We start from the raw sequence: 27,324 nt of genomic DNA, 5'->3' as shown, positions 1-27,324 counted from the left end.
ATTAACTAAAATAACTGACTGAAATGGAAGTGGTAAGACAAAAAAATGTTATGTACCCAAAAGCCTTGGAATTGCAACATTGATAACAGAAGGAAAACTGTAAAACCATCTCGCAATAGAAAAGTGATTATAAAACTGAACAGAAAGAAAAGCTAGACATCAGGGCTCCTGGTGACACCCCACAAACAAAAACGACACTATGCAACTACCTCATGGGTGTGCTGGAAGAGCTGCGAAGCTACTTATTATTTTTAATATGTTGATAACTCAATAACTGGAAAATTTAAACCCGGGCATCTATTTTTACTACAAAACTTACTATTAATTTAAAACTTATAAATCTTTTAGCTCTTCCATTGACTTGTGACCAATACAAAAATGTTAAAACAAAAATATTTGTAGCAAACCAAATAATGGTAACCATTTGTTAAGGGCTTATTCTTATAACCAAAGATTCTAACAACACAGTTTCTGAGAATTAAGAGGAGGTATACAGAAGGGTGTGGTTATATGTGGACCATTCCCATAACAAGGGTGGTATGACATGTGTCAATGCCCAGGGCCCTGTAAGGCAGGGGTCAGTATTCTGCAGTACCTGAAAATTTATCTGTTTCAATCAATCTCACTTGCAACTTACTCCTTTTTATTCTCCGGGATCACCTGGCCGCTCCCATTTCCCCCTCACTTCCATAAGCACCCTCAGTTGCACACTTCTTTATATAAGGCACACATTTCAAAATACTGTCATATTCCCATACAGGAGCAGATACATCCATGAGTAAGGTGCCTGACTGCAGTATGGAAGGGGCATCATAGCAAGTGCTTTCACTGGGCACCAGGACCCACCTTATGTCCCTGTTTGAAAAATATGGGGGGGGTCAATTCTTTTTCTGACTATTCTAGTGGGAGAGTATTGGGCGTTGATTGGTATTATTGCATACACATGCCTGCTTTTCCCTATTTAAGGATCATTAGAAGGCTGGAAGTGCACTAATATTATAAGTGTAAAAATGTAAAGGAGCAGTTTACATTTTACATATAATCTCAGCATTATACCTCCATTAAACCTAAGGAGAACAGAAGGTGAATATTACAAAACCAATCTCAACTACAGAAGGACTTCTTTAAAGCAACAGCTGTGGGTTCACGAACTCTCCACTACAGAAACCAACTGCCTGTATAACCTGTATGCTCAACACTGAACTTCCTGTTTGGTCACTGCAAAAACTTACTTGCTTGCTTATAACTATTTGTACTAGCTTTTTTCTTTTTTCATAACAATCACACTGTATATCTGTTCCAATTTGCCTTTATACTCATTAGCCCTGGCTGATTTATCAGTGTCTTTTGTCCTGACTCTCATCCCTCACCTCTAACTTTGTCTACTTTAGTATCAATTTTCTGCACCCATTTTGCTCAGTGAGGCATAGTTAAAGAAGGCGTACTAGGCTAATATTACCATATATGCAATTACAGTTTAATGTATCACCTTTCATCAGCTAAACATTTTACTCACAAGTAGCCTGTATTAAATAGCCATAGTATTCCGTGCAATCTAGGGTCAGCTGTGCTGGTCAGTGTCCGTTCACATACTCAAATTGTTCATAACACTAAGTGTTTGAAAATAAACAGCTGAACAAACCAGTAAACAGGTATTTAAATGTTTAACTTTAATAATTGCAACGTCATTATGCTCTAAACCTAAATCACTTTAGTTTTATTTCAAACACCATGTGCCACAAATTGCTTTTCTTCATTGCACTTCATGGTATTTTCTCCAAAGCAATTACTGTACACATTGCCGCCTCATTTACCTACTTCCCTCTTATTAACACTCAAGAGCTTTTTACTTATCTTTATACATTGACAATAATATTCACAACCTCTCACCGCAAAAAAAAATTCACAAACACCCTAGAACTATAATTAACTCTCTCTCCTTCTTTTATTAGCTGGAGAAATTTCACTAAATCCAAGCCACAACCACTTGCATGGGCCCCAATCACATTCACCTGATTTTGCAGCAGTATATACATCCAGCAAATCTAATAAACATTGCATGTCTCCCATCACCCTCCAAATCACTAAAATGTGCCTTTTAGAATGCACTCTCTATTTGTTACAAATTAACATCCAACCATGTCCTCTTCATACCTGTATTTAACAACTTCAACCTACTGGCTATAAGAGAAACATGGTTCACACAATCAGACATGGCCTCCCCTGCAGCACTTCACACACACCTTCAGGCCTGGCAATAATAAAGGAGGTGGGGTTGGATTATTACTTTCCCAATCCTTCTCATACATACTGCTACCACAGGTCCCATCACTCACATTCACATCATTTGAAGTTCATTCTATCAGGATTTACACTCCTTTCTCCCTGCATGTTGTAGCTATCTATCGCCCACCAGGGCAACCCAAACAAATTGAGGAATATTTTTCTGCCTGTCTCCCTACTTCCTATCTTCTGACATCTCCACCATCATCATGGTTGAGTTCAATATGGCAATTGATAGCCTGAAATCTGCTGCTAATGCCTCCAAACTACTCTCTAAATTCCATTCTCTGACTCTCCCAATGAATGGACTCATCTACTCATCAGGAGGGCCACTGCCTTGATCTTGTGTTCACCAGACTATGCTCAGTTTCTGAATTCACTAACACCCTTTCCCTCTCTCGGAATACAACCTTATCACCTGCATGCTCTTCTCCATTACTTCAAACTCATTGTCACTGAAATCCTCCAATCCTCATCAAACCTGCAGAAATATTAACACAATTAATTGTCAAGAACTTTCCACTTCTCTACAACAACTGCTCTCACCTATTACTGCATTCATTTCTCCTGAGATGGCTGTATCACACCTGAACCAGACTCTAGAAATAGCAATTGATGAAGTGGCTCCAGCTACTCATCACACTCCACGTAATGTAGGCTTAGATGACAACAATATCAAACACGTACAAAAACTCTCACGTAAATCAGTGGCATAAATCTCATACTCCAAAGACTTCATCACGTATAAGACTATTACCACACCTGCACCATCAGTCACTGTGGTGTGCTAGGAGAGAAGCCAAATGAGAAGAAGGCAAGGTGGGGGCATGGCTTGAAGCAAGTATGGACATTGAAATGTGACCAAGGCATTCTCCAAGTGCTGGCATCGCAGTGGGGGAATCACAAATGTGTTCCTCTGAAATAGAATTACCCCTGCTGTTGGATAAAATAAATTATACTCTCTTATCTTCTTTCATCCTGTAGCAGGGGTAATTTACTGTATTCAGCTCTGCTCTGGAGGTGCACAGTTGTGATTACTTCACTGTGATGCCGGAACCTGTAGTCTCTGCCTCAGAAACATTAATCATAACAGATGTGATGGGAGGCACTGGCAGGGGAGCCATGGAAGGGGGGTATCAGGCTATGCGGGCACTCTTGCAGGGGATGGGGTGGTGGGTGGTATTGGTCCCTTGAGTATTGAGCCACCAGGAGATCTGGGCACTTCCATCTGGACAGACCCCATCAGCAGCTGCTGTCACATAGATTGTATGTCTGTATTGGGGGCAATCCACGGCACCCATGGAGTGGGAACAGAACCTGTGGCAAGTGAAGCAAGGCCACTGATCCCACCGCATGGCAAGCGCAGCGAGCCTGCAAGGGGCTTCGTTCCACTAGCCCCCCTGCAGGCATTCTGACGGTTGGGATTCCGGGGTCAGTATTTTGACTGCCGGGATTACATACCCAACCAGACTGTCTGTTATTACTCAGTTTTGTTTTAGCACTTTTGTTTCAAATTGTAAAGCACAATGGAATTTGCTGCGCTATATACAGTAAGGAACTTAATAATAATATGAAAAAAAAAACTCACATACAATGTACTGCCATGTATTCTACTGCCTGTGGGGAGGCTAGAATTTGGACAGTTACTGAGTTACCGAGTCTGGGCCCCAAACCCACCAATTTCTAATATCATATAAGTCGTTTTTTGTAATCGCGGGATTCCCGAGTTTAATTGTACTATGTGCCACCTTATATCCTGGTGAGCACAAGGCTCAGTGACAACCGATACCCTTGGCTTTTCTCAAGCACCATTGAAATCAGAGCCACATACGAGTAGGGCAGATTCTGCTCCAGCAGCGTCTGCCCTTTCACCATCAATGGCTATTACTGCTGCTATACGCTTGCCCTCGGGAAGCTGCTCCATCAGTACGGGCCAGTAGAAGAGCTGATGTCACCACGCTCTGAACTCCTAGCTTATCATGGGACTCCATCTATTCTACAGCACCTGGGAGAGCCTGAGAAGGCCGGTTAATGCGAACCTAGAGGGTATATAGTATCCCACTGCCCTTGGCCCAATCCACAGTGTGTTTTGAATACTGTAATAGCTGGGAATTCATTATTTAATTAGCTATCTGTTACACAATTTAGTTTTATTATTTATTTAAACACACTCCGAGTGTAGTCTGGAAATAAACTACCTTTTTTCAGAAAGATGATAGAGATATAATATAACATTCATTAAACAATATTAATGCTACTCACACATTAAGAAGAAACATAGAAATGTTAAATAGATTCCTTTTGAAGATACTGTACATTATTTTATATCTTCAATATAATATTTACAATGTTACTATCTATTGAGAACACATCATGTAGCATATATGTACAATGGTCTTTGATGCCATATTAGAACTTTATAACACCATTTCTATTTTTTTAATTGATACATATTTATTATTATTATTATTATTATTATTATTATCATCCTTTATTTATTTATATGTATGGTGCAAGAAGGGTTCCACAGTACCTTAAAAAGAACATAAATAAGCAATACATTATTTTGTATTTACAGTAGAAAACAATGCAGCACAATTACTGTATATGGTATATAACTATTTCTGTATCAGTGATCAAAACACTCAAATAAGCAGCAGGACGGCAGCAACCATGGGATAGGTGCTGTTGTAGGGCGTACAGAAGAGATGATAGTAAAAGTAAAGGAAGCAAAAGCACATGGGGAAGAGGGCCCTGCTCATAAGAACTTACAATATAAAGGAGAGGGGCAGGCAGACAGGGGTGATACTGATGGCATAGACAGCGAGGAAGAAGAAGGGAGCAGTGGGTTAGGATGAAAGCTGTATGGCACTCATGAAGAATGGAGAGCACTTTTGAAGTTTGGGAGAGAGGTGGAGAGTGTGATAGGGAGATGGGGAGAATTCCAGAGGTAGGACGCAGCATGGACAAAATCTTGGAGGCAGGAGCGGGAGGAAGAAATAAATTGTCAGGAGAGGCGGCATGCATGTGTGGAGTGAAGAGGGTGGGCAGGAACGTGAAAGTAGATTAGGTCAGAGATGCTAATGGTAGAGGAATGGGTGAGGGCTTTGTAAGTGAAAGTTTGAATTCAACTGAAGGGGATCGGTAGCTAATGTAGGGCCTGCATTAGAGGGAAGGCAGAGGTACAGTATACTGTTTGGAGAGGTAGATTAGCCGGTCAAAAGCAATGAGGACAGATTGGAGTGGAGAGAGATGGGAGGCAGGGAGGCCAGATAAGAGTATATTACAGTATCCCAAACTGTAGATGACCAGTGAGTAGATGAGGGTCTTAGTAGCCCCCAGGGTGAGAAAGGGTGTGATCTATGTACAGTATGAATGTGTTTTATATGGTTTCTGTTGAAGCATCACATGTAGAAATACTGTAAGTGGTTCATTTAGATGTATTTGTGCACTGAGTTTGTAGGAGAAACTGCACACAAGAAATTTGTCTTTACTGTTGGCTTGGATGTATCTCAAGTTGGTTCAACTCAAAACAGTGGCATTTGCATTCATTGCAGGTATTTCGTACGTGTACTTATGACAGTGTAGAAAGGTGGCTTGGGAATTTTTATACTAATACATAATATATCATATACACAAGGCAGAATGCTGCATTCATAATTTATTAAGATGTTAACGTTAACGTTTTCATAAAAATGTAATTAAACACAAATACATGTTTTTTCCCCTTTAAAAATGTATGAGAATATCAATTAAATTATTTAAACTGACATTGCAACTTGATATAATAGAGCTCAATTACACAATCAGAAGTGGCTAGATAGTACTACTGATAATCATCATTGCATATTGATGCACCAGCTTCAGAGTAACCATAAGAGATATGTCTCCTAATGAGATTATCTGTTGATGTTTTCTAATTACTGTACTGTATGTCAGTTACTTGAAAATGCATTTACTGTACACATTTCTTATTAAATGTGTCTAATTTTTCTTTAAATTTAATTGTTTTGGAATGCATAAAATATTTTATCAATATAAAAGTTCAATGTTTTCCAGGGGAGAAGAAATATTAGAGGAAGCACCAAATGATACAAGACTTGATGAACCACCACATTCCGGTAGTTGATGGTAATTGCAACTGACGTGACAGCTGTACAACAGTAAAATATTTGATTTCTCACATATTAGCCTTGGTGGGAATCTACTATTCTGAACAGCATGTCTACACTTATAGAATAATTGGCCTGTGTGTCTGATATTATTATTAGAATATTTTATATTGTATATGCATAAAACCATTTTTCTACAGTGCAATACTACTCCATAAAGATGTACAATAGATTGATTGGATTGCAGAGAAAACAAGTAGGAATAAGAGTTGGCCTAATTCTAATAATTTTTTTTATAAAGTAGCAACTTGAAAATCAGGCAGCTGACAACATATTACCAACTTGCTCCAGCTACAAACAATGAGGGATCCCATTTCCATTTTGAAAACCAGCCCCAGGGCGATGGTCACATGGCTAGTATCAGTCAGGGAAGGGAGAGGGGGAAAAAACTGTATGTCTCTCTACCATAGGTGAACAGCACCACGCTGATAAGCTACTGTAGATCTTTATCTGACTCCCCTAGGTTGTGTTCAGTGCACTCCACCCACACATGCCAGCAGCCCATCACTGTGAACCCCTAAGCTGTGAGGGCTGAACAAAATTGGTTCCAATGGAGATGAAACATTGCCACCCTAGTAGTTATAGTATAATACTGGTCTGTATGGGATCCAGTCATGATCCCAGCGGTCAAAATACTGGTGCCGGAATCCCGATACTACCTGGACAGCTGGTGCCGGGATCCTGACATTGATCACTATACCGGCGGTGGGATCCTAACCGCCGGGATCCGAATGAGGAATTAGGTTTCTCTGACGTCCTAGTGGATGCTGGGAACTCCGTAAGGACCATGGGGAATAGCGGCTCCGCAGGAGACTGGGCACAACTAAAGAAAGCTTTAGGACTACCTGGTGTGCACTGGCTCCTCCCTCTATGACCCTCCTCCAGACCTCAGTTAGAATTTTGTACCCGGCTGAGCTGGATGCACACTAGGGGCTCTCCTGAGCTCCTAGAAAAGAAAGTATATTTTAGGTTTTTTATTTTCAGTGAGATCTGCTGGCAACAGACTCACTGCTACGAGGGACTTAGGGAAGAGAAGCGGACCTACCTGCTTGCAGCTAGCTTGGGCTTCTTAGGCTACTGGACACCATTAGCTCCAGAGGGATCGAACACAGGCCCAGCCTCGTTCGTCCGGTCCCGGAGCCGCGCCGCCGTCCCCCTTGCAGAGCCAGAAGCAAGAAGAACATCCAGGAAATTGGCGGCAGAAGACTCCGGTCTTCATTAAGGTAGCGCACAGCACTGCAGCTGTGTGCCATTGCTCCCTGTGCACACCACATACTCCGGTCACTGATGGGTGCAGGGCGCTGGGGGGGGCACCCTGGGCAGCAATTAGAGTACCTTAAGAGTGGCAAATCACACATAATATAGCCTAATAAGCTATATATGTGTAAAATACCCCTGCCACATTATGATTATAAGAGCGGGAGAAGTCCGCCGAAAAAGGGGCGGGGCTATCTCCCTCAGCACACTGGCGCCATTTTCTCTTCACATTGCAGCTGGAAGACGGCTCCCCAGGCTCTCCCCTGTAGGTTTCAGGCTCAAAGGGTTAAAAAGAGAGGGGGGGCACTAAATTTAGGCGCAAATCTGTGTATTATAGCAGCTATAAGGGAAAAATCACTGTGGGTAGTGTGAATCCCTGCATTATATAGCGCTCTGGTGTGTGCTGGCATACTCTCTCTCTGTCTCCCCAAAGGACTTTGTGGGGTCCTGTCCTCAGTCAGAGCATTCCCTGTGTGTGTGCGGTGTGTCGGTACGGCTGTGTCGACATGTTTGATGAGGAGGCTTATGTGGAGGCGGAGCAGATGCCGATAAATGTGATGTCACCCCCTGCGGGGTCGACACCTGAGTGGATGGACATGTGGAAGGAATTACGTGACAGTGTCAACTCCTTACATGAAAGGTTTGACGACATAGCAGATGTGGGACAGCCGGCTTCTCAGCCCATGCCTGCCCAGGCGTCTCAAAAGCCATCAGGGGCCCTAAAAAGCCCACTACCTCAGATGGCAGACACAGATGTCGACACGGATACTGACTCCAGTGTCGACGACGATGAGACTACTGTACATTCCAATAGAGCCACCCGTTACATGATTACGGCAATAAAAAATGTGTTGCACATTTCTGATATTACCCCAGGTACCACAAAAAAGGGTATTATGTTTGGGGAGAAAAAAGCTTCCAGTGGTTTTTCCCCCATCTGATGAACTAAATGTGTGAAGAAGCGTGAGTTTCCCCCGATAAGAAACTGGTAATTTCTAAAAGGTTACTAATGGCGTACCCTTTCACGCCAGAGGATAGGTCACGTTGGGAGACATCCCCTAGGGTGGATAAAGCGCTTACACGTCTGTCAAAGAAGGTGGCACTACCGTCTCAGCCTGCAGATAGAATGCAGGAGGCTATCCTGAAGTCTGTATATACACACTCAGGCATTATACTGAGACCAGCTATTGCTTCAGCATGAATGTGCAGTGCTGCAGCTGCGTGGTCAGATTCTCTGTACCTTAGACAGGGACACTATATTGCTAACCATAGAGCATATTAAAGACGCAGTCTTATACATGAGAGATGCACAGAGGGATAATTGCCGACTGGCATCTAAAATAAACGCAATGTCCATTTCTGCCAGGAACTCGGCAGTGGACAGGTGATGCTGATTCTAAAAGGCACATGGAAGTTTTGCCTTATAAGGGTGAGGAGTTGTTTGGGGATGGTCTCTCGGACCTCGTTTCCACAGCTACAGCTGGGAAATCAACATTTTGCCCCATGTTCCCTCACAGCCAAAGAAAGCACCGTATTATCAGGTACAGTCCTTTCGGGCCCAGAAAGGCAAGCGGGTTAAAGGCGCGTCCTTTCTGCCCAGAGGCAGAGGTAGAGGGAAAAAGCTGCAGCATACAGCCAGTTCCCAGGAACAAAAGTCCTCCCCCGCTTCCTCTAAGTCCACCGCATGACGCTGGGGCTCCACAGGCGGAGCCAGGTACGGTGGGGGCCCGTCTCAAGAATTTCAGCGACCAGTGGGCTCGCTCACGGGTGGATCCCTGGATTCTACAGGTAGTATCTCAGGGGTACAAGCTGGAATTCGAGACGTCTCCCCCTCGCCGTTTCCTCAAATCTGCCTTGCCGACAGCTCCCTCAGACAGGGAGGCAGTGCTGGAGGCAATTCACAAGCTGTAGTCGCAGCAGGTGATAGTCAAGGTACCCCTTCTTCAAGTGACGGGGTTACTATTCCACAATGTTTGTGGTACCGAAACCGGACGGTTCGGTGAGACCCATTTTAAATTTGAAATCCTTGAACACTTATATACGAAGGTTCAAGTTCAAAATGGAATCGCTCAGGGCGGTTATTGCAAGTCTGGACGAAGGGGATTACATGGTATCACTGGACATCAAGGATGCGTACCTGCATGTCCCCATTTACCCCCCTCACCAGGAGTACCTCAGATTTGTGGTACAGGACTGTCATTACCAATTCCAGACGTTGCCGTTGGTCTGTCCACGGCACCGAGGGTATTTACCAAGGTAATGGTAGAGATGATGATACTCCTTCGAAGGATGGGAGTTATAATTATCCCGTACTTGGACGATCTCCTTATAAAGGCGAGGTCCAGGGAACAGTTGTTGATCGGAATAGCACTAGCTGGGGCAGTGCTACAACAGCACGGCTGGATCCTGAACATTCCGAAGTCGCAGCTGGTTCCTACAACGCGTCTACTGTTCCTGGGGATGGTTCTCGACACAGAACAGAAAAAAGTGTTTCTCCCGGAGGAGAAGGCCAAGGAGTTGTCATCTCTAGTCAGAGACCTCCTAAAACCAAAACAAGTGTCGGTGCACCATTGCACGCGAGTCCTGGAAAAGATGGTGGCTTCTTACGAAGCAATTCCATTCGGAGGGTTCCATGCAAGGATCTTTCAGTGGGATCTGTTGGACAGGTGGTCCGGATCGCATCTTCAGATGCATCGGCTGATAACCCTGTCTCCAAGGGCCAGGGTGTCGCTGTTGTGATGGCTGCAGAGTGCTCATCTTCCAGAGGGCCGCAGATTCGGCATACAGGACTGGGTCCTGGTGACCTCGGATGCCAGCCTTCGAGGTTGGGGGGCAGTCACATAGGGAAGAAACTTCCAAGGACAATGGTCAAGTCAGGAGACTTCCCTACACATAAATATTCTGGAACTAAGGGCCATGTGCAATGCCCTAAGTCAGGCAAGACCCCTGCTTCAAAACCAGCCGGTGCTGATCTAGTCAGACAACATCACGGCGGTCGCCCATGTAAACCGACAGGGCGGCACAAGAAGCAGGATGGCAATGGCACAAGGATTCTCCGATGGGTGGAAAATCATGTGTTAGCACTGTTAGCAGTGTTCATTCCCGGAGTGGACAACTGGGAAGCAGACTTTGTCAGCAGACACGACCTCCACCCGGGAGAGTGGGGACTTCATCCAGAAGTCTTCCAAATGATTGTACACCATTGGGAAGGGCCACAGGTGGACATGATGGCGTCCCGCCTCAACAAAAAGCTAAAATATTATTGCGCCAGGTCAAGGGACCCTCAGGCGATAGCTGTGGACGATCTGGTAACACCGTGGGTGTACCAGTCGGTGTATGTGTTCCTTCCTCTGCCTCTCATACCCAAGGTACTGAGACTAATAAGAAGGAGAGGAGTAAGAACTATACTCGTGGTTCCGGATTGGCCAAGAAGATCTTGGTACCCAGAACTTCAAGAAATGATCTCAGAGGACCCATGGCCTCTGCCGCTCAGACAGGACCTGCTGCAGCAGGGGCCCTGTCTGTTCCAAGACTTACCGCGGCTGCGTTTGACGGCATGGCGGTTGAACGCCGGATCCTGAAGGAAAAGGGCATTCCGGAGGAAGTTATCACTACGCTAATTAAAGCTAGGGAAGAAGTGACCGCAAACCATTATCACAGCATATGGCGGAAATATGTTGCGTGGTGTGTGGCCAGGAAGGCCCCAACGGAGGAATTTCAGCTAGGTCGATTTCTGCACTTCCTACAGTCAGGGGTGACTATGGGCCTAAAATTGGGTTCCATTAAGGTCCAGATTTCGTCTCTATCGATTTTCTTCCAAAAAGAACTGGCTTCACTACCTGAAGTTCAGACATTTGTTAAGGGAGTGCTGCGTATTCAGCCCCCTTTTGTGCCCCCAGTGGCACCTTGGGATCTCAACGTGGTGTTGGATTTCCTAAAGTCGCATTGGTGAACCACTTAAAACCGTGGAACTAAAATATCTCACGTGGAAAGTGGTCATGCTGTTGGCCTTGGCTTCGGCCAGGCGTGTGTCAGAATTGGCGGCTTTGTCTTGTAAAAGCCCTTATCTGATTTTCCATATGGATAGGGCGGAATTGAGGACTCGTCCCCAATTTCTCCCAAAGGTGGTTTCAGCGTTTCATTTGAACCAGCCTATTGTGGTGCCTGCGGCTACTCGTGACTTGGAGGACTCCAAGTTGCTGGACGTAGTCCGGGCCCTAAAAATATATGTTTCCAGGACAGCTGGAGTCAGAAAGACTGACTCGCTATTTATCCTGCATGCGCCCAACAAGTTGGGTGCGCCTGCTTCAAAGCAGACTATTGCTCGCTGGATCTGTAGCACGATTCAACTTGCACATTCTGCGGCTGGACTGCCGCATCCTAAATCTGTAAAAGCCCATTCCACGAGGAAGGTGGGCTCTTCTTGGGCGGCTGCACGAGGGGTCTCGGCTTTACAACTTTGCCGAGCAGCTACTTGGTCGGGGTCAAACACATTTGCTAAATTCTACAAGTTTGATACCCTGGCTGAGGAGGACCTAGAGTTCGCTCATTCGGTGCTGCAGAGTCATCCGCACTCTCCCGCCCGTTTGGGAGCTTTGGTATAATCCCCATGGTCCTTACGGAGTTCCCAGCATCCACTAGGACGTCAGAGAAAATAAGATTTTACTCACCGGTAAATCTATTTCTCGTAGTCCGTAGTGGAAGCTGGGCGCCCGTCCCAAGTGCGGATTGTCTGCAATACTTGTATATAGTTATTGTTTAACTAAAGGGTTATTGTTGAGCCATCTGTTGAGAGGCTCAGTTATATTTCATACTGTTAACTGGGTATAGTATCACGAGTTATACGGTGTGATTGGTGTGGCTGGTATGAGTCTTACCCGGGATTCAAAATCCTTTCCTTATTGTGTCAGCTCTTCCGGGCACAGTATCCTAACTGAGGTCTGGAGGAGGGTCATAGAGGGAGGAGCCAGTGCACACCAGGTAGTCCTAAAGCTTTCTTTAGTTGTGCCCAGTCTCCTGCGGAGCCGCTATTCCCCATGGTCCTTACGGAGTTCCCAGCATCCACTACGGACTACGAGAAATAGATTTACCGGTGAGTAAAATCTTATTTTTAGGCTCTGGGGGGAAGGTTAGGGTGGGGGAGATAGCCATGCCCTAGGGAGGAATAGGTATAGGCCCTCATTCCGAGTTGATCGGTCGGTATTTTTCATCGCATCGCAATGAAAATCCGCTAAGTACGCATGCGCAATGTTCGCACTGCGACTGCGCCAAGTAACTTTACTATGAAGAAAGTATTTTTACTCACGGCTTTTTCTTCGCTCCGGCGATCGTAATGTGATTGACAGGAAATGGGTGTTACTGGGCGGAAACACGGCGTTTCAGGGGCGTGTGGTTGAAAACGCTACCGTTTCCGGAAAAAACGCAGGAGTGGCCGGGGAAACGGTGGGAGTGCCTGGGCGAACGCTGGGTGTGTTTGTGACGTCAACCAGGAACGACAAGCACTGAACTGATCGCACAGGCAGAGTAAGTCTGGAGCTACTCTGAAACTGCTAAGTAGTTAGTAATCGCAATATTGCGAATACATCGGTCGCAATTTTAAGAAGCTAAGATTCACTCCCAGTAGGCGGCGGCTTAGCGTGTGTAACTCTGCTAAAATCGCCTTGCGACCGATCAACTCGGAATGAGGGCCATAGTCTGCGGGTGATGGGCTGGTAGGTTAGGGTCAGGCTGCAGGCAAGGAGGGTTAGCGTTAGGCGTTTTGGGGATTAGGCCTAGTCTCCTTACCACCTTGGTGTCAGGATCCTGGCAGGCAAGGAGGGTTAGCGTTAGGGGTGTTGGGGATTAGGCCTAGTCTCCTTACCACCTTGGTGTCAGGATTCTGGCAGGCAAGGAGGGTTAGCGTTAGGGGTGTTGGGGATTAGGCCTAGCCTCCTTACCACCTTGGTGTCAGGATCCTGACCTTCTGGATTCCGCTATCAGTATTTTAACTGCCGGCATCCCAAGCGCTGGGATCCCGATACCATCCCGTCTGTAGTTGACACTGTTAAAAAACATAAAGCTAATGTTTTCCTAATTTTCCTATATTTTGTTTTAATGTTTATTAATTGCTCTCAATACATCAACAGAAGGGCTCACTTTCTAAAATCTGGACAGGGGCTCTGAGATGGAGGGGATACTCTTTACCAGGCCCAGGCTTGTTGGAGGGGCCCGGGTCTGCCCGTTCCTGTAATACTTCTTACCTGATAGTGCTCAGTGGCAGCAGACTCTTGCTCCAGCCCAACACACGCTGCTGTGGCGCCACACATAGTACTTTTTAACACTTTTTTGGAGGGAGCCATGCCTCCCTGATTTGGCCATGCCCCCCAGTACCCAGGCTTGTCACTGCATGTGACCAATATTGGTGAACTTAAACGAGCATCACATTTTGGGCATGTCTGCATCCAGTATATGACATCAAAAACATTTCTAACTCCCTATGTTTGACAAGTAGCAAGGAACAGGAATAACAGGCAGCATGTGTGGAATGACATGGCATAGCAGATGCTCCTTTAAAGAATCTGCTGCAGATTAAGCCACAACCTCTCAATTCTAACAGTCTACTTTAAAATTAAATTTATGCAACTTTATGATCTTCACTTTTATTTTGCTTGAAACTATATCATTGCCATTGTACATACACATTTACCAACACTGTACTTTCACCTGCACTCCTGCAATTCTATTATTCTGTCTCTATCATACAGTCTCCGCTCCTATTTCCAATTTTTCACCACCCAGTTACCTCATCCAAACTATGTCCAAGTTTTCATCAACTACCCCATCACTCTTTGGCTACTTAATCCTCTTTAGGGAAACTCATTAGATAGTGGGATTATTATCTTTATGCTTATGATACTCAAATCTACCTTTCCTCTCCTGACCTCTCCCCCATTCTCCTCACTTGTATATCCAACTGTATAACTGCTACCTCTTCTTGGATGTCCCAGCACTTTCTTAAACTTAACATGTCGAAAACTGAGCTGATCACCTTCCCACCTTGCCGCATAACCTCACTTCCCACAATTTCATTATCTATTGATGGCACAACTATCTCCTATAGTCCCCAAGTACACTGTCTCGGAGTTGTCCTTGACTCCTCCTTTTCCTTTAAAACACACATTCAGTACTGCGCACAGTCCTGCCGTTTCCATCTCAGAAATATTTCCAGGATCAGATGCTTTCTCACTATGAATGCTTTGAAGACCTTTAGAAACTCATTGGTTATATCCAGTTTGGACAACTGTGATCTCTACCCATCTGGTGTCCCTGATAAATGCCTCTTTCCACTCCAATCTACCCTCAATGCTGCTGCCCGGATCATCCTCCTTTCCAATCATACTACTTCCGCCTCCCCATTCTTACAAGCCCTTCACTGACACCCCTTCCCCTTCAGAACCCAATTCAAGCTTTTCACACTCACTTATAAGGCTCTCACCCATTCCTCTCCCATTTACATCTCTGACTTTATCTCCTTTACATTCCTGCTCGTTCTCTTCACAAATGCATGCCGCCTCTCTTCTCAACTGAATACTCCTCCCACTCCCGCCTCCAAGATTCTGCACATGCTGCTCCCTAACTTTGAAATTCTCTACCTCTCCCCATTATATTTTCCACCGCTCTACTTAACTTCAAATGGGCTCTCAAGACCCACTTCATCAAACCCAGCCGTCTCTCATCCTAAACCTATGTTCAATGCTCATTGTCATCCCCATCTGTGTCACCCGTGTTTGTCTTTCCCCTCTCAGGGCCCTCTCCCCTCATGTGGTTTTCCTTTTCTCATTTAGTCTATCTTATACTCCATACTCCCTACAATGGCACCTAACCCTTGGTTTCTGCCACCCAGATGCTTTTCTTATTGTCATGTCTGTTAATGCAGAAATGTTTATATACAATGGATTTGTCTTTAATTATCTCGTTCTGTAAGTTGCTGGGTTTTTTTCCATTTGTTTATGTACTTTGTTAGGTGCTGCGGAACCCTTGTGGCGCCATATAAATAAAGGAAAATAATAATAATAGTGCCCCTCCATGAACTGGGGGACAGTGTAGTATAATGTGGACTGGGGTCACAATTGGGCAACATATGAACTGGGGCATTGAGACAAAATATGAACTGGATGCACTATGACATGACATGAACAGGGGGCACAATTATGGTGCTGGGAGTAATTACATATTGCCAATACAGTGCATCTTTGTGACAATGTTATTGATAATGGCCCCAATGAGCTAATGGCCAATCCCGCCCCCCACCTCCACCCACCACAACACACATAAGCTTTAATCCAGCTCTGCTTGAATCCATGTAACTGAATATATGTAAAGGTTGTTTTCTTCTCTAACAAAGAAATTATTACCCTAAAAGTACATCATGGTTTCTAATTAAATAGGTTTTGTAGCAATTAAGAAATATTTTCAAGTATCTAAAATAGATACATTTTCAACATTCTTAAAATTACACTTTTATTTCTTTTAATAACATTTTTTTTTATATTATTGGCTACAAAGTGCACATTTCTGATATGTACCTATATATCTGTTGTGATTTTTTTTTCATGTGGCTCCCACTAGCTTAACATTACTTCTTCTATTTCTAAACCCCCAAGATACCTAGCATCCCATTCTCTGTTATTTATGGTGCTCTGTGCTTCTATTTGTATATATTATGCACCCTCCTACCCTTTTTGAGTCTCTTGTATCAGGACTCGCGTCTCCTTCACTCAAGTCCTATGTCTTTCACTAGCACCGCTCTCCAAATCACCATGGTTACTCTACAAGGAGACTCAAGGGAACTGGTCTTCACATCCAGTAACTATGGAGACAAGGGGATGGTTGGCAAATGAGAGTCCAGCAAGGTCAGATGAACAATGCCACAGCGATATGGAAGCAATGGCCTGTTTATTTCAGCCAATATTTGATGGTTTACTTCACACTGTGTTAGCTGAGGCATTTCATTAACTCTTTCCTTACACTGCAGTCAAATTGACACTTTTTTCTATTGGTGTATGGGCTAAAATATTACATAGATATATTTTCTTCATAGTAATGTGCTCATTGCATTTGCAGTAATACAAATACAAATACAGCCATGCCAACACAGTGTAGTTATACCAAAGCTCACCATTCTTGTTTGTTTTATATTTAACCAACAAAATATGATTTGTAAATATTGTTACATAATATATCATATGCGTGACAAAAACTAAAGCATAATTCTGTGACATTATTAGTGGTTACAGCCTTTGTCATTAGAAACTTGCAGTGATGTACTGTATCACTGCCATGAAACTAAGGGCTACAGCACTTGTCAAACATTGTAAATACAGTTACAACCTACTCACTATTGCCACAGTGTACAGCATTTAATAACTTTTGTAACAAGTATTGCATTTCTAGGTGCTTCTACATTAAAATGAATTGTTAGAAATGCTAGACCACTTACTCATTACTGTGTTTATTGTACACTAATGGGCCCTACACATTTGTCGATCTGCCGCCGAGCTGCCCGACGGCGGAAACGGCCGACGGGCGACCCAACGGCGGGGGAGCAGTGACGGGGCACTCCCCCCATCACCCGGCTCCATAGCACTGCATGCTAATAATGACGAGATTGTCCATATTGGCCTGCATGCATAAGCGACGGGGCACCAACGATGAACGAGCGCTGAACAATATGAACAATATGAACGAGTTCTCGTTCATTAATGAACGAGAATGTTCATATCATTCTGTTTTATCTGCCAGTGTGTTGGGCCCATAGCACTGCACTGACAAAGCCTCTAAGTTATTCCTTTATTAACATGTATACAGTGCCAGCATAGTCCACAGTGCTTTGCAATCTCCAGTGCAAATTCTGCTGACAACTAACATATTCAGAGCCGGTTTAAAACGCCATGGCAAGATACTGGTTCTGGACCCTCTAACCCTTCCCTCTTGTAGACAACTCTGAAAATGTACATGCTGTATACATAATTTACATACCTATGGATTTGTGTGGTATACAGTGCATCCAGAAAGTATTCACAGTGCTTCACTTTTTCCACATTTTATGTTACAGCTTTATTCTAAAATGGAATAAATTCATTTTTTCCCCTCAAAATTCCACACACAATACCCCATAATGAGAACGTGAAAAAAGTTTTCTTGATATTTTTGCTAATTTATTAAAAATAAAAAACTAAGAAAATACGCGTACATAAGTATTCACAGCCTTTCTCAATACTTTGTTGATGCACCTTTGGCAGCAATTACAGCCTCAAGTCTTTTTGAATATGATGCCACAAGCTTGGCACACCTATCTTTGGGCAGTTTCGCCCATTCCTCTTTGCAGCACCTCTCAAACTCCATCAGGTTGGATGTGAAGCGTCAGTGAACAGCCATTTTCAGATCTCTCCAGAGATGTTCAATTGATTCAAGTCTGGGCTCTCTGTGTGTAGCGCTGGGCCGCATATAACATATGTAGTATGTATATTTGGTGGGGTTTTGGCCAATTATGCCATTCCCCCATAAAGTATCTGGGCTCGGAAAACCTCTCTATGACTCTGGCTGCTCTGTGTAATCCACCTGGGTAGGGTTGTGGCAGATAAGTCAGGCTGTCCTATGGAGACAGTCCAAATGGGACTGTGGCAGCCAAAGAGTCCAATGTGCCTTTAGGCCAGTGAGCTAGGAGACCGGCGTCCAGACCTGCAAAATGTAGGTAGGACAATGAGACTTTATATGACGTTTCAGACTAGCTGTCCATCATAGTAAAGGCTCTAGAAGTAAGGGCTCTGAATTGGGGCTAGGTTCCTGTTGTATTATTGCTGTAAGTTGTCAACAATAAAGCATCATTTTGTTTGTTTAAACTTGGAAAAGATGCATGTGGACCCTCATTTGAGCACCTGACACTTTACCAAGCTAAAATATCCCAGATCATCACAACACACACACACACACACACACACACACACACACACACACACACACACACACACACACGTACAATAACAATACTTTATATGAATCTGTATACATACTGTACAAACTGTAACACTAACACATACATACATGTGTACTTTAACACTAATATACTTATTGCCTAGATAGTAAGAATTACTGTACAGTGCAGACTGACACACATTGCAACACCCCCATACATTACTAGCCATGTTACATACGCCAATATTACTTCTGCCCCCCCCCCCCACATAACAATTATACTAGGGTTTCTATCCATCTGGGACAGTGTGGAGTCTGGAGGCTTGTTCATCCCAGACAAATGGTGCTGGAATTCTCAAGCCTCCAACCAACTTCTCCTCCACCTGTCCATACCAACCCACAGCACATCTCCTGTCCTGCCTATGTTCACCTACCTCCTCACCATGCCTGTCCTCCACCCACTCAGTCAGTGTGGATAGTGGACTTAGGGCAGTCTGGGCAGACAATATGACATACACAGGAGGAGAGAGATACATAGCCTGTGGAGATTATATATATATATATATATATATATATATATATACACACACACATGGGGAGAATGATTGTGGTGTGGGGTGATATTATATGGGGGTTTGAGGGGGGGTCTGTGTCAGGTAATATAGGGAATGTGATATAAAGGGACAATGGACTTGCTGAGCATTATGAGGCTCTGGCATCTAAATTGGCAATGGGCTGGTTTTCTGGGCACAAAGGGACCTGCTATTACCCCTTTCACACTGCAAAAATAACCTGGTATCGACCCAATATATTGCTGGGTCGACACGGGTCGCTGTGCGGTGTGAAAGAGGTCATGGACGAATACCTGGGTCGCCTGACCCAATAATTCAACCCGGAAATAAAGCAATGTTATTCCCGGGTTAAAAACCGGGTCAGGTGCAGTGTGAACCGGTTGACGGGTCGATGCGTCCCGGGACCCATTCACTGCATAGGGAGAGGCGGCGTGGACGTGATCTCCCAGCACTGCTTCCGCCCCTGTCCCCGATGTTGCCGTGGTCCCCGCCCACCATGGCAACCTGACCTGGCATATTGCCGGGTCAGGGAAGCCAATGTGAAAGGTCCAATGTTGGGTGGGAAGGACCCGTTTCCAAATCACAGGTGGGACACAGCATTGCGATATGAAAGGGGTATATGTAAACTGGCAATAGGGCTGCTATGCTGAATATGAGTGTGCTCTGACATATAAAATGGTAATGGGCTGCTGTGTTGGGCGTGAGTTGATTCTGTAAATAAAGGGGAATGGGGGCTTTGGCATATAAAAATATTTGGCATATAAAAAGGGAATGATGGGAATCTGAAGTATAGAGTGTCATGTGGGAGCTCTCCTTGGGAGACATATATAGGCATAAGGGCCCTTAGACATGACAGGGAGCATGAGGGGATATGAGGCATTTAAAAAAGCATGAGGAGGCTCTAATGCATGTAAAGAGACACAAGGGTGGTTTTGGGAAACATATAGAGGCATGAGGGGTTCTAAGGCATTTAAAGAGCATAAGGGGCTCTGAGGTATGTAAATTGGCATAAAGGGCTCTAAGGCATATAAAGGGGCATGAAGGATAGTCAAATCCACCTATAGACTTATAGAGGGAGAATATGTATTTCTATAATCTATATAGATCGTTTTTGCTGATTTTGGATAACCTTCGCTTGTTCGCAAAAGTTGTTGTTTTCTATTATCCATGGTGCCAGATTCTCTCATTTTATATTACTACACATCCCCGTGCCCAGATAGATTTCTAGCACTGTAGAAATGAATTGTACAGAGCAGAGGAAAGTGGGTGAAATATAAGCAGAAGGAAGAGATGAGAGGAATAAGGAAGAGATGGGAGAGGAGGGGAAGGAACATGAGGCATAGAGCTTTGATGCCCTAGTTGGGGCCCCAGATTGCTTAACATGTTATCTGTCAGTCCCTCCATTGGTTACCAGTATTCTACCGTATTTAATATAAAAAACTTTTACTGACATACAAGCCTATTAACCAAACTGCACCAACATTCATCTCTTCACTCATCTCAAAATATCTCCCTACCCGACCTCTCCGCTCTGCACAAGATCTACGTCTCTCATCCACATGCATTACTTGTTCACACTCAAAATTACATTACAGGACTTTATCCGGGCTTCACCCACTCTCTGGAATGCCCTCCCACGCACAATAAGACTCGCCTCTAGTCTCCAAACCTTTAAACGTTCCCTGAAAACTCACCTCTTCAGACAAGCCTATCAAATTCCAGACCCACCCACATAACCTTCAGTGCTTCCCTATCTAATTACATCCTCTCTGTACAGTATACATAACATCACATATTTTGTCTTTCTTTACTCTCACACCCTCCTGACACTTAGCCAACATTGCAGGGTGATCATATCATACAACCCATTAAGAACCTAGCAATCTGGTGGACCATTATGCAATAGGTAGCATCTATCCTTGTGTATCAATGCCTATTTCCCTATAGATTGTAAGCTTGCGGGCAGGGCCTTCCTACCTATATGTCTGTCTGTTTTTACCCAGTTTTGTTCTATTACTGTTCTAATTGTAAAGCGCAACGGAATATGCTGCGCTAAATAAGAAACTGTTAATAAATAAATAATTCTTGCCATTACAGTATGTATTAAATGCAGCTGGTCTGCAAATTAATTAATGGAATTGCCATTTGTATCACTGTCAATGTTTTTAATTATGAGTCCAAATGGGATATTTATTGACTATACCATTGGGGAAAAGGGGGAAAATATGACTACATGAAATGTTTCAGAAGGTGTAAGGTAGAGATGAGTGGGTTCGGTTGTCTGAGAACCGGACCCACCTGAACTTCTGGATACGAGACTGGCTCAGGGTTTCTGGCTGTGGAGAGTGCGCTGAATGAATGTGTTGTTGTAGGGTTGGTGTATCAGTCCAGGGGTGCTCTGTCGTTAGGTGGTGTATCTGAAAAAGGGTCATCTGTCAATAATCCATATACATCCAAGGGCTCTGCCCAGTGTTAAAACCCAGTATACTGTGTGCAGTGGCGCCGTGGGGGGGGGGGGGGGGGGTTTGAGGGTCTAAATTACATGGGCCAAGGTCTGATAGAGGGGCCCAGGTCCAAGCCTCCTTTCATTAGGCCATGACCCCGAAAAGTACCAGGCTCTCTACTGCCCTGGCTGTGAGGCATGCCATGCTCCTGTGAGTGGGTGCTTCTGATATGCTAGACAAGCCCCAAAGAGTAGTGGCCATGCCCTTAGCATGCTGTGTTCACACCCCCTCCAGTGGGGGCAGGGGGGCCCAGGAGAAGTTGTTCTCTTGGCAGCCCTGACTGTGTGTACATCCAGGGGCTGGTGTGTCTTAGTGTGTCCTATTAGTATCAGTCCTGGGGTGCTCTGTCTGTCGTCTGGTGCTATATCTGACAAGAGGTGATCTGTTTATATACATCCAGGGGCTCTGCCTCAGTGTTAAAACCCAGTATACTGTGTGTACATCAAGGGGCTGGTGTATCATGCTATCAGTATCAGTCCAGACGTGCTCTGTCTGTCATCTAGTACAATGGGTGATCTCTCCATAATCCATATACATCCAGGGGATATACATCCATAAGACATATACATCCAGGGGCACTTCCCCAGTGTTTAAACCAAGTACACCGTGTGTACATCCAGGGGCTGGTGTGTTCTATCAGTATCAGTCTATGGGTGCTCTGTCTGCCGTGTGGTGATGTATCTGACAAGGGGTGCTCTGTCCACCTAGGGGTGATCTGTATGTCCATTCAGTGGCTCCACCCCATTGTAAAATTATAATAAAAGCTAAAAAGCCTAAAATATCATTAGAAAAAAATACATAATAATTGTGTGCTAACCCCAGTGTACTATACAATTTTTATTTTATTTTATTATATTTTATTTTCAGAAGTCGACCGGCGGTCACTTGACTACATCCCATTGCAACCTTGCTATTAAAGAGCTTTTCCACATGGTGGACAACACTACTAAAGTCACAAGTAAGAGTATAGTTGTGCTGCCAAAAGCAGCTTTTTATTTTGGAAGTGCAAAGTTCTGCTATATAAACCTGTGTACATTCATTTAAATGGCTCATTATATACTGTAACACTACTGTATTTTACATATAAATGTAAAAACAGTCAATATTGGGGGGAAGCGGTATCAGTGCACATTATGCGCGGTATACCGCTTCCCCCCATGTATGACAGCCACGGTGTGTGCCCAGTGATGGGCACTCTGCACCCCTGTCATTATTGTTGCTGCTATCTTAAAGATAGCAGGCCGATATGTGAGGGCAATGTAACAAAGGTCAGCAGTGCTGACCGTTCCGACAGAGCTGTCCTTGGATGTGGTTGGTGACGGCTCCAGACTGCACAGGGAAGCTCGCGTGAGTAGCGAGATCCCGAACATGCACAGTGGAGCCAGCCCGGCATTCATTTCAAGTAATTTCCAGACAGTGTTGTATTCATCCAGTTTAGGCCAAAAACTGCAGTGAACTGGCTGGTTGCTAAGCGACAGAGCAGTGACACAAACACATGCCAATTTATAGCACATCTATGAAACATTGCCCCACAGCAGTGGCAGAAATGAAAAGTGGTGCAAGATAGAATTGTCCTTGGATCATCCCACCCACCCTTATGTTGGATGTTAAAGAAGGACTTGCACAGTTTACCAAACTAAGCACTTCAGAGACAGGGACTGCCACTTTTATGGCTGAAGTACTTGGTTTGTTTGGTCCCCCTCAAAACAAGCTACCAATGGGCGTAATGGAGCTAACAGCTCTGCAGTGACCAGATGTCATCATCACTACCAACCTCACTCTCATCAATGTGTACTTCATCCTCACACAACATCAGTTCATGTCCACTGGAATCCACCATCACAGAAGTCACTGTACTTTGATGTAATTGCCAGCAAAGGCCTTCCTCATGGAATTTGTAGTTTATTTGAATGAACATAATTTTTTCCAGATTTTGAGGAAGTAGCCTACTACACCAATTACTGATAAGGTTCCCAACAGTGTTGAAAACTCTTTCTGAGTACACACTGGAGGGTGGGCAGCTTAACTAATGCACAGCCGGCTTGTTCTAAATTGCCTTTTTCTCTTCCAGTAGTCAAAGGGACTATGTGACATGCCTATTTGTATGGTGTCATGAATATAATCCTCCATCATTCTTTGCATGGTGACTATATAATATTGAGTTACAGTAGAGGTGTCTCTAATATTGGGCAATTCTTTTAGACCCGACCAGATGTCAAAATGTTGTGTTGACTCCTCTGCATCACCACTGGGTCTTTTGGAAAAGCTGAGGTTTTTTTCCTGGTAGCTAAAAGTGAAGGCAGAGATGTCGTGTGTTGTGTACTACTTGAGCTGCCAACTTGCTAACCAGGAGCTCTTTGCCTCTCTTAAAATCTGGGTCAGTTGAAAAGAAAGACATGGATCAAGCACAGTCATCAAAATGTAGGGATCCGATTTCAAGGTATTGGCAAACCTTGGATCCTGGTAAAATGAGTAAAGGACTTGATCTACATGTCTGACATACTTGGCAGAATCACTTTGTTTCATCTGCCCTTTCAATTTTTTAAACTGATTGTCCAAAAGCCTAATTAGAGGGATCTCCTGACTCAAGCTAGCAGTGTCTGAAATCATGTCACATGTGGCTACTTTGAAGGGTTTGAGCACCTTGCACCTTCCTCTCCCAATGTCATGCCTTGTTGTATACAGTAGCTGTGGTGGCATTTTGCTGTTCCGCCACCTGCTGAAGGATATAAATGGTGGAATTCAACCTGGTTACCACCTCTTGCTTCAGTTGGTGGCAGAGCAAATCATACTATTCTTGGAGGTACTGAAATCTCTTACATGCTCTAGCTGAATGCCGATAATGTCCCAATTTTTTTCAGGCCACAAACAGCATTTCCTGCACGCCCCTGTTAATTTTTTAAAAACCCTGTACCACCAAGTTGATTTTGTGAGCATAGCATGGGATATCACAAATCCTGAGGATTGTCCAAGTGGGTTAAGCCATGCTTCTATGACAACCCTCAATATTTCTAAAAGGTTGTCAGCGGTATGCCTCTTATTGAATCCAGTGATACACAGAGTAGCCTACCTCTGAATAAGCTGGTGTTGTTCGCTAGATACTGCTTCTGCTGCTGCTGAAGGTGATTCACACAACCAGTGGGCTGTCACAGTCATGTAATCTTTTGTTTGCCCATTACCACTCGTCTACGTATCTGTGGTTAAGTGGATAGTGGGTACAATGGCATTTTGTAGACCAATAATTAGAGTTTTTTTATTGTCCAAGAACAGCCAAGGCTTTTCGGATAAAATTAATTTGAAATGTAATTTGGTACCAGGGACACAGGACCTCAATTAACTGTGTAAAACCCACTAAACTACAGGAACTGAGGAAGTCCAAACTACATTTATGAAGGGCGAAACGCATTGAGGGCATACTGACTGAACCTCTATTGGATCCAAATGGGGATCAAGACTCTATTCAGATAAGCAAACTTTTAATCTTTGAAATGTACAGGCAATTACTTTTATTTTTTGTCATTACAACTGTGTGAAACGTTATTACACTATTGTTACCATTTTCTCTCTTTTTATATATTATACATTGAGCACATCATCATTTATAAGATACCAAGAACGAATTGCCCATCTGTATAAAGTGTTCCTGGAAGCTATTTGGTGATTATAATAACCTACTGCATTGGAAAAGTGGTTATAAACCACCGCATATGGTACACCTTTATCTTTAGGGTGTTAATATTTGGTATTGGAGATCTACTATAATAGGTACATTCTTCTCATCCTTTTTTTTCAGATACCATTGATGCCAGTATGAACAGCAGGCTTTTGAAGATAAGCAGACACCCTAATATTTTGAGGCAGTGTATAAGTGACATCGTGAGGACTGTCATTTTTTTTTTTTTATATGGCAAAACAAAAAAGTTTTGAAAATGTTGGTCTGACCCTCTCAAAATCTTCCATTTGGTGTAAAAACACTGTTTTCGAAATTATTTTGATATTTAGGGGTCACTCAAGGACCTGTAAACTGGCGGATATAAAATGTTTTGCAATAATATATACAATTATTTATATATAAATTTATTAAAGTTTAAAACTTACAAGAAACTTGTAAATGGCAAATTGTTGGGCAATAAAAGTGAAATGTTATTGGCTGATTATGCACCATTATTCTGTTGACTCGATAAAGTTCCTCTTGAGTGCCTTTGGGTAGCGCTTTTGGTGTTCGGATACTAGCTGGAGAACAAACTGGAGCTCATCCTTGTCCTTTGTTAGGTGGCCTGGATCAGTGCAATGCCATGCTCAGCATGGTCATTTGTCACAATCACATTTTTCGCTGTAGCTCTAGCTGCTCTGTAGTCATCATTCTCCTTCCATTGTGACGATTTGGAGGAAGGTTTGAGAAATGTTCAGTTTAGTGAGGAGAGACCTGGCCCTCTTTGTCGTAAAGTCGGACACTTATTTTTTTTTCAAAGCGTCCTCTCCATCGCCATCTAGGGACATGGTTACTTGCTTCGGAGGGACCTCGTCAATGTCCGACATAGCCTTGACCATGCGGTTCTTGATATTGTGGGTGACGTTGTTGTCGAGGAGGCAAAGGCCCACCAACTCCTCGGACAAGTACCATAGGTGGGCAGACAATTTTCGCAATGTTGCTTTGGAGATTCCAGCATGGATTGTTTTCAGGTGCTTGATGTGGGGTTGGGACTGGGAGACCGGTGCTGGGGATCCAGGCGGTCAGCATACCGACCCTGGGATCCCGGCAGCAGAATGCCGGTGGGGGGCAAAGCAGCAGGCTCAGTGGCTTACTGCACTCGCCACAGCTTCTATTCCCATTCTATGGGTGTAGTTGACACCCACGAGTGGGAATAGTCCCTGTCAGTCAGCATGCCAACTGTCGGTCTGGAGAGTGGGCGGGATCCCGGCATCAGCATGGTGACCGCCGGGATCCTGAGCGCCGGTCACATGAACGGATTCCCTGATGTGACCACACAATTTAAATAAAATAAAAAATAGCTATACAGTACTTTGTCAAGCTGGCCAACTATGTTAAAGTCTTGCCTTTTGACCAGTCCCTACGCTGCCTCACAAAAACATGAGAATTGCTCTGCATCCTTTGCCACACAGATTTTATACACAAACTACGCTTTTATTATGGGTTGAGGTTTGCTATCTCATAGGCTCAAAGAGACAGAACCTCTCCCAAGCATATCAGTTTCTGGGCACCTGGGAAATTAGCTGACAGGAACTGGCTTACATACTGTACTGTATGAAAAAATGGAGTGCAAAAAAAATTGTGATCACAAAATGTTATTACAAATATAGGCTTTAATCCACGGTACTCAGCTATCTTCAGTGCCTGAGGTATCTGACTACACCATTTATAACTCAGGGGGTCATTCAGATCTGATCGCTAGGCAGCGTATTTGCAGTCCTGCGATCAGATTATCGCCGCCTGCAGGGGGAGTGTATTTTCGCTGTGCAAGTGTCTGATCGCATGTGTACCAGAGCTGGACAAATTGATTTTGTGCAGTCTCTGCGCAGCCCAGGACTTACTCTTCCACTGCGATCACATCAGGCTGTTCG

The 27,324-nt window shown here is 44.0% G+C and overlaps 2 long non-coding RNA genes across 4 annotated transcripts in view; one reads left to right on the top strand and one right to left on the bottom strand.

The window, feature by feature from the left end:
* The window catches only part of LOC135050761 (uncharacterized), a 46,863-nt gene extending 30,284 nt beyond the window's left edge, over positions 1–16,579 (bottom strand). Inside the window, exons 1-2 of one of the 3 annotated variants that reach the window (XR_010241794.1) lie at positions 16,428–16,579; positions 2,694–2,764 (exon numbers count right to left, since the gene is read on the bottom strand). This is a non-coding gene — a long non-coding RNA (uncharacterized LOC135050761). The remainder of the gene's footprint in view (positions 1–2,693; positions 2,765–16,427) is intronic. The other 2 variants (XR_010241795.1, XR_010241793.1) reach the window with 2 other exon arrangements.
* LOC135050762 (uncharacterized) lies at positions 16,456–25,769 on the top strand. The gene is made up of 3 exons (XR_010241796.1): positions 16,456–16,603; positions 22,609–22,699; positions 25,535–25,769. It is a non-coding gene; the product is annotated as an uncharacterized LOC135050762 (long non-coding RNA).
* The last annotated feature ends 1,555 nt before the right edge of the window (positions 25,770–27,324 follow it).

Source organism: Pseudophryne corroboree, chromosome 2, assembly GCF_028390025.1.
Source record: "Pseudophryne corroboree isolate aPseCor3 chromosome 2, aPseCor3.hap2, whole genome shotgun sequence".
NCBI classification, from domain to species: Eukaryota; Metazoa; Chordata; class Amphibia; order Anura; family Myobatrachidae; genus Pseudophryne; species Pseudophryne corroboree.
This window is presented reverse-complemented; position numbering and strand designations above follow the sequence as displayed.